At 48.7% G+C, this 12,297-nt stretch overlaps 1 protein-coding gene and 1 long non-coding RNA gene across 3 annotated transcripts in view; one reads left to right on the top strand and one right to left on the bottom strand.

Annotated features, from left to right (window-relative positions):
• The window catches only part of GOSR1 (golgi SNAP receptor complex member 1), a 241,617-nt gene that overhangs the window by 79,932 nt on the left and 149,388 nt on the right, over positions 1–12,297 (bottom strand). The gene's annotated exons all lie outside the window — the stretch shown is intronic.
• The window catches only part of LOC135049937 (uncharacterized), a 153,082-nt gene continuing 149,428 nt past the window's right edge, over positions 8,644–12,297 (top strand). Inside the window, exon 1 of the long non-coding RNA XR_010241513.1 lies at positions 8,644–8,904. This is a non-coding gene — a long non-coding RNA (uncharacterized LOC135049937). The remainder of the gene's footprint in view (positions 8,905–12,297) is intronic.

The following is a 12,297-nucleotide window of genomic DNA, read 5'->3' as shown; positions in this document are numbered from 1 at the left end:
GCATGTTCCACAGGACACGTCAAGCAGAAATCGACATAGCGTTGACTCCAGAACCCAGTAGACTAATGTCTCTTTGGGCATGTTTTATATATATATATATATATATCTAAAACAGCATCTTTTCTATATATATATATATATATATGTATATATACATACTAGCGTCTCAATCTCTGCTGATAAGGTATCTGTCCACGCTGCTACAGCGCCATAAACCCATGCAGACACAATCGCCGGTCTGAGTAGTGTACCAGAAAGTGTGTAAATGGACTTCAAAGTACTTTTACTGCATGCTATCTGCAGGATCCCTGAGGATAGCTGTTAAGTCAGTGCTACCTTTTGGGTAAACGTGACAATGCCTTGTCCACCCTAGGGGAAGATTCCCATCGTATCCTGGCCCTAATAGGGAAAGGATACTCCCTTAGAATTCTTTGTGGGAAACTGCAGTCTCTTGTCTGGAGATTCCCGCTCTTTTTCTTCATGAGAGGAGGGAAATTTACCTCAGCTTTCTTCCCCTTAAACATGTGTACCCTTGTGTCAGGGACAGATGAGTCATCAGTGATATGAAAAACATCTTTTTATTACAATAATCATATATTGAATACTTTACTGCCAATTTGGCTGTAACTTTGCATTATCGTAGTCGACACTGGAGTCAGACTCCGTGTCGATTTCGGTGTCTATTATTTTGGATAGTGAGCATTGAGAGACTCTGAAGGTCTCTGCGACATAGGGACAGACATGGGTAGATTCCCTGTCTGTTCTCTAATCTTTTGTGCAATAAATTTTCCTTAGCACTTAATTTCACATATCCAAACAGGTGTCGGCGTTGTCGACGGAGACACCACTCACACACACATTTGCTCCATCACCACCTTAGGGGAGCCTTTTACCTCAGACATGTCGACACACACGTACCGACACACCACACACTCAGGGAATGCTCATCTGAAGACAATTCCCCCACAAGGCCCTTTGGAGAGAGAGTATGCCAGCACACACCCCAGCGCTATAAACCCAGGAATAACACAGTAACTTAATGTTAACCCAGTAGCTGCTGTTTATATTGATTTTTGCGCCTAATTATGTGCCCCCCCTCTCTTTTTACCCTTTTCTACCGTGTATCTGCAGGGGAGAGCCTGGGGAGCTTCCTCTCAGCTGAGCTGTGGAGAAAAAATGGTGCAGGTGAGTGCTGAGGAAGAAGCCCCGCCCCCTCGATGGCGGGCTTCTGTCCCGCTTAAATATACATTTTGTTGGCGGGGGCTCATACATATATACAGTGCCCAACTGTATATATGTGTACTTTTGCCATAAGAGGTCCATATGCCGCCCAGGGCGCCCCCCCCTGCGCCCTGCACCCTTACAGTGACCGGAGTATGTGAGGTGTGTGGGAGCAATGGCGCACAGCTGCAGTGCTGTGCGTTACCTCAGTGAAGAACGGAGTCTTCTGCCGCCGATTTCGAAGTCTTCTTGCTTCTCATACTCACCCGGCTTCTGTCTTCCGGTTCTGCGAGGGGGACGACGGCGCGGCTCTGGGATCGGACGACGAGGGTGAGATCCTGTGTACGATCCCTCTGGAGCTAATGGTGTCCAGTAGCCTAAGAAGCAGGACCTAGCTTCATAGAGTAGGGCTGCTTCTCTCCCCTCTGTCCTACGATGCAGGGAGTCTATTGCCAGCAGAGCTCCCTGAAAATAAAAAACCTAACAAAATACTTTCTCACAGCAAGCTCAGGAGAGCTCACTGAACAGCACCCAGCTCGTCCGAGCACAGATTCAAACTGAGGTCTGGAGGAGGGACATAGAGGGAGGAGCCAGAGCACACCAGAATCTAAATTCTTTCTTAAAGTGCCCATGTCTCCTGCGGAGCCCGTCTATTCCCCATGGTCCTTACGGAGTCCCCAGCATCCACTAGGACGTTAGAGAAACAAAGGTTTCACCATCTAAGTCTCACTCAAAAAATAAGAATTTACTCACCGGTAATTCTATTTCTCGTAGTCCGTAGTGGATGCTGGGGACTCCGTAAGGACCATGGGGAATAGACGGGCTCCGCAGGAGACTGGGCACTCTATAGAAAGATTTAGGACTATCTGGTGTGCACTGGCTCCTCCCCCTATGACCCTCCTCCAAGCCTCAGTTAGGAACTGTGCCCGGAAGAGCGGACACAATAAGGAAGGATTTTTGAATCCCGGGTAAGACTCATACCAGCCACACCAATCACACCATGTAACACGTGATAGGAACCCCGGTTAACAGTATGATAACAAAAGGAGCCTCTGAAGAGATGGCTCACAACAAAACCCGATATTTGTACCAATAACTATGTACAGGTATTGCAGACAATCCGCACTTGGGATGGGCGCCCAGCATCCACTACGGACTACGAGAAATAGAATTACCGGTGAGTAAATTCTTATTTTCTCTGACGTCCTAGTGGATGCTGGGGACTCCGTAAGGACCATGGGGATTATACCAAAGCTCCCAAACGGGCGGGAGAGTGCGGATGACTCTGCAGCACCGAATGAGAGAATTCCAGGTCCTCCTCAGCCAGGGTATCAAATTTGTAGAATTTTGCATACGTGTTTGCCCCCGACCAAGTAGCTGCTCGGCAAAGTTGTAAAGCCGAGACCCCTCGGGCAGCCGCCCAAGATGAGCCCACCTTCAGTGTGGAATGGGCTTTTACAGATTTAGGCTGCGGTAAGCCTACCGCAGAATGCGCCAGCTGAATAGTACTACAAATCCAGCGCGCAATAGACTGCTTAGAAGCAGGAGCACCCAGCTTGGTGGGTGCATACAGGATAAACAGCGAGTCAGTCTTTCTGACTCCAGCCGTCCTGGAAATATAAATTTTTAGGGCCCTGACTACGTCCAGCAACTTGGAATCCTCCAAGTCCCTAGTAGCCGCAGGCACCACAATAGGTTGGTTCAAGTGAAAAGCTGAGACCACCTTTGGGAGAAACGGAGGACGAGTCCTCAATTCTGCCCTATCCATATGGAAAATCAGATAAGGGCTTTTACAAGACAAAGCCGCCAATTCTGAAACCCGCCTGGCTGACGCCAGGGCCAACAGCATGACCACTTTCCACGTGAGATATTTTAAATCCACAGTCTTAAGTGGTTCGAACCAATGTGATTTCAGGTATGCCAAAACCACATTGAGATCCCAAGGTGCCACTGGGGGCACAAAAGGAGGCTGAATATGCAGTACTCCTTTGACAAAAGTCTGAACTTCAGGCAGTGAAGCCAGTTCTTTTTGGAAGAAAATCGACAGAGCCGAAATCTGGACCTTTATGGACCCCAATTTGAGGCCCAACGTCACCCCTGCTTGCAGGGAGTGCAGGAATCGACCCAGTTGAAATTCCTCCGTCGGGGCCTTCATGGCCTCACACCAAGCAACATATTTTCGCCAAATGCGGTGATAATGTCTTACGGTGACATCCTTCCTGGCTTTGATCAGGGTAGGGATGACTTCCTCCGGAATACCCTTTTCCTTCAGGATCCGGTGTTCAACCGCCATGCCGTCAAACGCAGCCGCGGTAAGTCTTGGAACAGACAGGGTCCCTGCTGCAGCAGGTCTTGTCTGAGCGGCAGAGGCCAAGGGTCCTCTGTAAGCATCTCTTGAAGTTCCGGGTACCAAGCTCTTCTTCGCCTTCTTATTATTCTCAGTACCTTGGGTATGAGAGGTAGAGGAGGAAACACATAAACCGACTGGTACACCCATGGTGTCACTAGAGCGTCCATCGCTATCGCCTGAGGGTCTCTTGACCGGCGCAATATCTTTTCAACTTCTTGTTGAGGCGGGACGCCATTATGTCTACCTGTGGTTTTTCCCACCGGTTGACCAGCATTTGGAAGACGTCTGGATGAAGTCCCCATTCTCCCGGGTGGAGGTCGTGCCTGCTGAGGAAGTCTGCTTCCCAGTTGTCCACTCCCGGAATGAACACTGCCGTCAGTGCTAACACATGATTCTCTGCCCATCTGAGAATCCTTGTGGCTTCTGCCATCGCCATCCTGCTTCTCGTGCCGCCCTGTCTGTTTACATGGGCGACCGCCGTGATGTTGTCTGACTGGATCAGTACCGGCTGGTTTTGAAGCAGGGGTCTTGCCTGGCTTAGGGCATTGTAAATGGCCCTTAGCTCCAGGATATTTATGTGAAGAGAAATCTCCTGATTTGACCACAGTCCTTGGAAATTTCTTCCCTTTGTGACTGCCCCCCAGCCCCGAAGGCTGGCATCCGTGGTCACCAGGACCCAGTCCTGTATTCCGAATCTGCGGCCCTCTAGTAGATGAGCCCTCTGCAGCCACCACAGCAGCGACACCCTGGTTCTGGCCGATAGGGTTATCCGCTGTTGCATCTGGAGATGGGACCCGGACCATTTGTCCAACAGGTCCCACTGGAACGTCCTTGCGTGGAACCTTCCGAATGGAATTGCTTCGTACGAAGCTACCATTTTTCCCAGAACTCGTGTGCATTGATGTACCGACACTTTTCCTGGTTTTAGGATGTCTCTGACCAGAGATGACAATTCCTCGGCTTTTTCCAGTGGAAGAAACACTCTTTTCTGGTCTGTGTCCAGAATCATTCCCAGGAACAGAAGACGTGTCGTCGGGACCAGCTGTGACTTTGGAATGTTTAGAATCCAGCCGTGCTGTTGTAGCACTTCCTGAGAAAGTGCCACCCCCACTATCAACTGTTCTTTGGACCTCGCCTTTATCAGGAGATCGTCCAAGTACGGGATAATTAAAACTCCCTTCTTGCGAAGGAGTATCATCATTTCGGCCATTACCTTGGTAAAGACCCTCGGTGCCGTGGATAACCCAAACGGCAGCGTCTGGAACTGATAGTGACAGTCCTGTACCACAAATCTGAGGTACTCCTGGTGCGGAGGGTAAATGGGGACATGCAGGTACGCATCCTTGATGTCCAGGGATACCATGTAATCCCCCTCCTCCAGGCTCGCAATAACCGCCCTGAGCGATTCCATCTTGAACTTGAAACTTTTGATATAAGTGTTCAAGGCTTTTAAATTTAAGATGGGTCTCACCGAACCGTCCGGTTTCGGTACCACAAACATTGTGGAGTAGTAACCCTTTCCTTGCTGAAGGAGGGGTACCTTGACAATCACTTTCTGTGAATACAGTTTTTGAATAGCCACCAACACTGCCTCCCTGGCAGAGGGAGTTGCCGGCAAGGCAGATTTCAGGAAACGGCAGGGGGGAGACGTCTCGAATTCCAGCCTGTACCCCTGAGATACTACTTGAAGGACCCAGGGATCCACTTGTGAGAGAGCCCACTGTGTGCTGAAAAACCTGAGACGTGCCCCCACCGTTCCCGATTCCGCCTGAGCAGCCCCAACGTCATGCTGTGGACTTACCGGACGCAGGGGAGGACTTCTGCTCCTGGGAACTAGCTGTGTGCTGCAGCTTTTTCCCCCTTCCTCTGCCCCTCGGCAGAAAGGATGAGCCTCTAGCCCGCTTGTTTTTCTGGGGCCGAAAGGACTGTACCTGATAATACGGTGCTTTCTTTTGCTGTGGGGTAGCCTGTGGCAAAAAAGTCGATTTCCCAGCAGTAGCTGTGGAAACGAGGTCCGAAAGACCTTCCCCAAAAAGTTCCACCCCTTTATAGGGTAAAACTTCCATGTGCCGTTTGGAGTCGGCATCACCTGACCATTGTCTAGTCCATAACCCCCGTCTGGCGGCAATGGACATAGCGCTTATTTTTGATGCCAGCCGGCAAATATCCCTCTGTGCATCACGCATGTATAAGACCGCGTCTTTTATATGGTCAATCGTTAGCAAAATATTGTCCCTATCCATGGTATCAATGTTTTCCGACAGGGAGTCGGACCACGCAGCAGCAGCACTGCACATCCAAGCTGATGCAATAGCGGGTCTCAATATAATGCCAGTGTGTGTGTATATAGCTTTTAGGGTACTTTCCTGCTTTCTATCAGCAGGTTCTTTTAGGGCGGCCGTATCCGGAGACGGTAGTACTACCTTCTTTGATAAGCGTGTCAGCGCTTTATCTACCCTAGGGGGTGTTTCCCAGCGTGACCTATCCTCTGGCGGGAAAGGGTACGCAGCCATTAACCGTTTAGAAATGATCAATTTCTTATCTGGGGAAGTCCACGCTTCCTCACACACCTCATTTAATTCGTCAGATGCAGGAAAAACTACTGATAGTTTTTTCTCACCAAACATAATACCCTTTTTAGTGGTACCTGGGGTATCATCAGAAATGTGTAATACATTTTTCATAGCCTCAATCATATAACGGGTGGATCTATTGGAGGGTACACTCGTCTCATCATCGTCGACACTGGAGTCGGTATCCGTGTCGATATCTGTATCTGTCATCTGAGGTAGTGGGCGTTTTATAGCCCCTGATGACATTTGAGACGCCTGGACAGGCACAAGCTGAGTAGCCGGCTGTCCTATGTCGTCAAACCTTTTATATAAGGAGCTGACACTGTCACGTAATTCCTTCCATAAGTCCATCCACACTGGTGTCGACCCCGCAGGGGGTGACATCACATTCACAGGCATTTGCTCCGCCTCCACATCATTATCCTCATCATACATGTCGACACAGCAGTACCGACACACAGCAGACACACAGGGAATGCTCTTACAGAGGACAGGACCCCACAAAGCCCTTTGGGGAGACAGAGGGAGAGTATGCCAGCACACACCAGGGCGCTATATAACACAGGGATATCACTATACAGAGTGTTTTCCCCTATAGCTGCCTATAATATATATATATATATATATACTGCGCCTAAATTGTGCCCCCCCTCTCTTTTTTACCCTTTCTGTAGTGCAGGACTGCAAGGGAGAGCCAGGGAGCTTCCTTCCAGCGAAGCTGTGAGGGAAAAATGGCGCCAGTGTGCTGAGGAAGTTGGCTCCGCCCCTTTTTCGGCGGGCTTTCTCCCGCTATTTTATCGTTTCTGGCAGGGGTTAATATACACCTATATAGCCTCTGGGGCTATATATGGTGTTAGTTTTGCCAGCCAAGGTGTTACTATTGCTGCTCAGGGCGCCCCCCCCCCCCCCCAGCGCCCTGCACCCATCAGTGACCGCAGTGTGTGGTGTGCATGAGGAGCAATGGCGCACAGCTACAGTGCTGTGCGCTACCTTGGAGAAGACAGAAGTCTTCAGCCGCCGATTTTCCGGACCACCTTCTTGTTTCTGGCTCTGTAAGGGGGACGGCGGCGCGGCTCCGGGAACGGACGACGAGGTCGGGTCCTGTGTTCGATCCCTCTGGAGCTAATGGTGTCCAGTAGCCTAAGAAGCCCAAGCTACCACCACTTAGGTAGGTTCGCTTCTTCTCCCCTTAGTCCCTCGTAGCAGTGAGTCTGTTGCCAGCAGGTCTCACTGAAAATAAAAAACCTAAACTATACTTTCTTCTAGGAGCTCAGGAGAGCCCCTAGTGTGCATCCAGCTCAGCCGGGCACAGAAATCTAACTGAGGCTTGGAGGAGGGTCATAGGGGGAGGAGCCAGTGCACACCAGATAGTCCTAAATCTTTCTATAGAGTGCCCAGTCTCCTGCGGAGCCCGTCTATTCCCCATGGTCCTTACAGAGTCCCCAGCATCCACTAGGACGTCAGAGAAAATTCCATATTTCGGAATATTCCGTATTTCGGAATATTTGGATATGAAATACTCAACCTGTAGTAGGATAACGCTTGGTTGGCGGTGCACCCACGAGTCATGTGCTAGAACAGGTATAAGAAGAAAGAGAAAAGAAGACGGTTTGCTGAGGCACTCTTTTAAATCATAATTTGATTAAAACATAATTTTATTGATATACATTAAAAATGGCTGTTTCATCCATCCATCCACAAAAATGCCTTTTAATAATATCTTTCAATTATCTGTTTCACTCTATGTGCATAACCAACAAATACAGCCATATAATAAAGTGATTAACATCCACTATTGAAAATCACCTATAAAACTGGCTACAACACATTTTGCATTTTTTAACACTATTTGTACGGTTACCCTTTTAAACTGTGCATAGTGCTATCCCTATAACATACAGGTGAAACTCAAAATTAGAATACCGTGCGAAAGTTAATTTATTTCAGTAATCCAACTTAAAAATGTGAAACTAATATTATATAGACTCATTACATGCAAAGTGAGATATTTCAAGCCTTTTATTTGTTATAATTTTGATGATTGTGGCTTATAGTTTAAGAAAACCTCAAATCCAAAATCTCCAAAAATTAGATTACATGAAATGAATAAAAGGATTTTAATGACAGAAATGTCGGCCCTCTGAAAAGTATAATCATGCATATGTATTCAGTACTTGGTTTGGGCCCCTTTTGCAAGAATTACTGTCTCAATGCGGTGTGGCATGGATTCTATCAGCTTGTGGCACTGCAGAGGTGTTATGGAAGACCAGTATGCTTCAATAGCGGCCTTCAGCTCTTCTGCAGTGTTCGTTCTCGTGTCTCTCATCTTTCTCTTGGCAATGCCCCATAGATTCAGGTCAGGTCAGGCGAGTCTGCTGGCCAATCCAGCGCAGTAATCCCACGGTCATTGAACCAGGTTTTAGTACTTTTGGCAGTGTGGCCAGGTGCCAAGTCCTGCTGGAAAATTAAGTCAGCATCTCCATAAAGCTTGTCTGCTGAAGGAAGCATGAAGTGCTCTAAAATGTCCTGGTAGACGGCTGCGTTGACTCTGGACTTAATAATGCACAGTGGGCTCCCCAAATCAACACAGACTATGGAAACTTCACACTGTACTTCAAGCATCTTGGATTGTGTGCATCTCCATTCTTCCTCCATACTCTGGGACATTGGTTTCCAAATGAGATGCAAAATGTGCTCTCATCAGATAAGAGGACTTTGGACCACTGAGCAACAGACCAGTTCTTTTATTCTTTAGCCCAGGTAAGACGCTTCTGATGTTGTTTGTTGTTCAGGAGAGGCTTGACAAGAGGAATACGACATGTCCAGGATCCGTCTGTGTGTAGTGGCTCTTGATGCACTAACGCCAGCCTCAGTCCACTCCTTGTGAAGTTCCCCCACACTTTTGAATGGCCTTTTCCTTATAATCCTCTCCAGGCTGTGGTCATACCTGCTGCTTGTGCACCTTTTTCTTCCACACTTTTCCCTTCCACTTAACTTTCTATTAATGTGCTTTGAAACAGCACTTTGAGAACATCCAACAATCTTTTGCAATTAACTATTGATGCTTTCCCTCCTTGTGAATGGTGTCAATGATGGTTTTCTGCACAACTGTCAGGTCACTAGTCTTCCCCATGATTGTGAATTGTACTGAACCAGACTGAGATACAATTTCTTAACCTGTAAGCGACAATCATCAAAATTATAACAAATAAAGGCTTGAAATAATAAGATTTTACTCACCGGTAAATCTTTTTCTCGTAGTCCGTAGTGGATGCTGGGACTCCGTAAGGACCATGGGGATTAGCGGCTCCGCAGGAGACTGGGCACAACTAAAGAAAGCTTTAGGACTACCTGGTGTGCACTGGCTCCTCCCACTAAGACCCTCCTCCAGACCTCAGTTAGGATACTGTTCCCGGAAGAGCTGACACAAATAGGAAGGATTTTGAATCCCGGGTAAGACTCATACCAGCCACACCAATCACACCGTATAACTCGTGATACTATACCAAGTTAACAGTATGAAATATAACTGAGCCTCTCAACAGATGGCTCAACAATAACCCTTTAGTTAGGCAATAACTATAAACAAGTATTGCAGACAATCCGCACTTGGGATGGGCGCCCAGCATCCACTACGGACTACGAGAAATAGATTTACCGGTGAGTAAAATCTTATTTTCTCTGACGTCCTAAGTGGATGCTGGGACTCCGTAAGGACCATGGGGATTATACCAAAGCTCCCAAACGTGCGGGAGAGTGCGGATGACTCTGCAGCATCGAATGAGCAAACTCTAGGTCCTCCTCAGCCAGGGTATCAAACTTGTAGACTGTTGCAAAAATGTTTGAACCCGACCAAGTAACAGCTCGGCAAAGTTGTAAAGCCGAGTCCCCTCGGGCAGCCGCCCAAGAAGAGCCCACTTTCCTCGTGGAATGGGCTTTTACAGATTTAGGGTGCGGCAGTCCAGCCGCAGCATGTGCAAGTTGAATCGTGCTACAGATCCAGCGAGCAATAGTCTGCTTAGAAGCAGGAGCACCCAGCTTGTTGGGTGCATACAGGTTAAATAGCGAGTCAGTTTTCCTGACTCCAGCCGTCCTGGAAACATATACTTTGCAGGGCCCTGACTACGTCCAGTAACTTGAAATCCTCCAAGTCCCAAGTAGCCGCAGGCACCACAATAGGTTGGTTCACATGAAAAACTGATACCACCTTAGGAAGGAATTGGGAACGAGTCCTCAATTCCGCCTTATCCATATAAAATACAGATAAGGGCTTTTGTATGACAAAGCCGCCAATTCTGATACACGCCTGGCCGACGCCACGGCCCACAGCATGACCACTTTCCACGTGAGGTAGCTCCACGGATTTAAGTGGCTCAACCCAATGCGACTTCAGGAAATCCAACACCACGTTGAGATCCCACGGTGCCACTTGAGGCACAAACGGGGGGTGACTATGCAGCACTCCCTTAACAAAAGTCCGAACTTCAGGCAGTGAAGCCAGTTCTATTTTGGAAGAAAATCGATAGAGCCGAAATCTGGACCTTCATGGAACCCAATTTTAGGCCCATAGTCACCTCTGACTGTAGGAAGTGCAGAAATCGACCTAGCTGAAATTTCTCCTTTGGGGCCTTCCTGGCCTCACAGCACGCAACATATTTCCACCATATGCGGTGATAATGGTTTGCGTTCACTTCTTTCCTAGCTTTAAATAGCGTAGGGATAACTTCCTCCGGAATGCCCTTTTCCTTCAGGATCCGGCGTTCAACCGCCATGCCGTCAAACGCAGCCGCGGTACGTCTTGGAACAGACAGGCCCCCTGCTGCAGCAGGTCCTGTCTGAGTGGCAGAGGCCATGGGTCCTCTGAGATCATTTCTTGGAGTTCTGGTTACCAAGCTCTTCTTGGCCAACCCAGAACAATGAGTATAGTTCTTACTCCTCTCCTTCTTATTATTCTCATTACCCTGGGTAAGAGAGGCAGAGAAGGGAACACATACACCGACTGGTACACCCACGGTGTTACCAGAGCGTCCCCAGCTATCGCCTGAGGGTCCCTTGACCTGGCGCAATATCTTTGTAGCTTTTTGTTGAGGCGGGACGCCATCATGTCCACCTGTGGCCTTTCCCAACGGTGTACAATCATTTGGAAGACTTCTGGATGAAGTCCCCACTCTCCCGGGTGGAGGTCGTGTCTTCTGAGAAAGTCTGCTTCTCAGTTGTCCACTCCGGGAATGAACACTGCTGACAGTGCTAACACATGATTTTCCGCCCATCGGAGAATCCTTGTGGCTTCTGCCATCGCCATCCTGCTTCTTGTGCCGCCCTGTCGGTTTACATGAGCGACCGCCGTGATGTTGTCTGACTGGATCAGCACCGGCCGGTGTTGAAGCAGGGGTCTAGCCTGACTTAGGGCATTGTAAATGGCCCTTAGTTCCAGAATATTTATGTGTAGGGAAGTCTCCTGACTTTTCCATAGCCTTGGAAGTTTCTTCCCTGTGTGACTGCCCCCCAGCCTCGAAGGCTGGCATCCGTGGTCACCAGGACCCAGTCCTGTATGCCGAATCTGCGGCCCCCTAGAAGATGAGCACTCTGCAGCCACCACAACAGCGACACCCTGGCCCTTGGAGACAGGGTTATCCGCCGATGCATCTGAAGATGCGACCCGGACCACTTGTCCAACAGATCCCACTGGAAAATCCTTGCATGGGACCTGGCGAATGGAATTTCTTCGTAAGAAGCTACCATCCTTCCCAGGGCTCGCGTGCATTGATGCACCGACACCTGTATACGTATTAGGAGGTCTCTGTCTAGAGACGACAACTCCTTGGACTTCTCCTCCGGGAGAAACCCTTTTTATCCTGTTCTGTGTCCAGAACCATACCCAGGAACAGTAGACGCGTCGTAGGAACCAGCTGCGACTTTGGAATATTCAGAATCCAGCCGTGCTGTTGTAGCACTTCCCGAGATAGTGCTACTCCGCCGAACAACTGCTCCCTGGACCTCGCCTTTATAAGGAGATCGTCCAAGTACGGGATAATTATTTCGGCCATTACCTTGGTAAATACCTCTGTGCCGGGGACAGACCAACGGCAACGTCTGGAATTGGTAATGACAATCCTGTACCACAATTTTGAGGTACTCCTGGTGAAGAGGATA

This window comes from Pseudophryne corroboree, chromosome 2, assembly GCF_028390025.1.
Source record: "Pseudophryne corroboree isolate aPseCor3 chromosome 2, aPseCor3.hap2, whole genome shotgun sequence".
NCBI classification, from domain to species: Eukaryota; Metazoa; Chordata; class Amphibia; order Anura; family Myobatrachidae; genus Pseudophryne; species Pseudophryne corroboree.
This window is presented reverse-complemented; position numbering and strand designations above follow the sequence as displayed.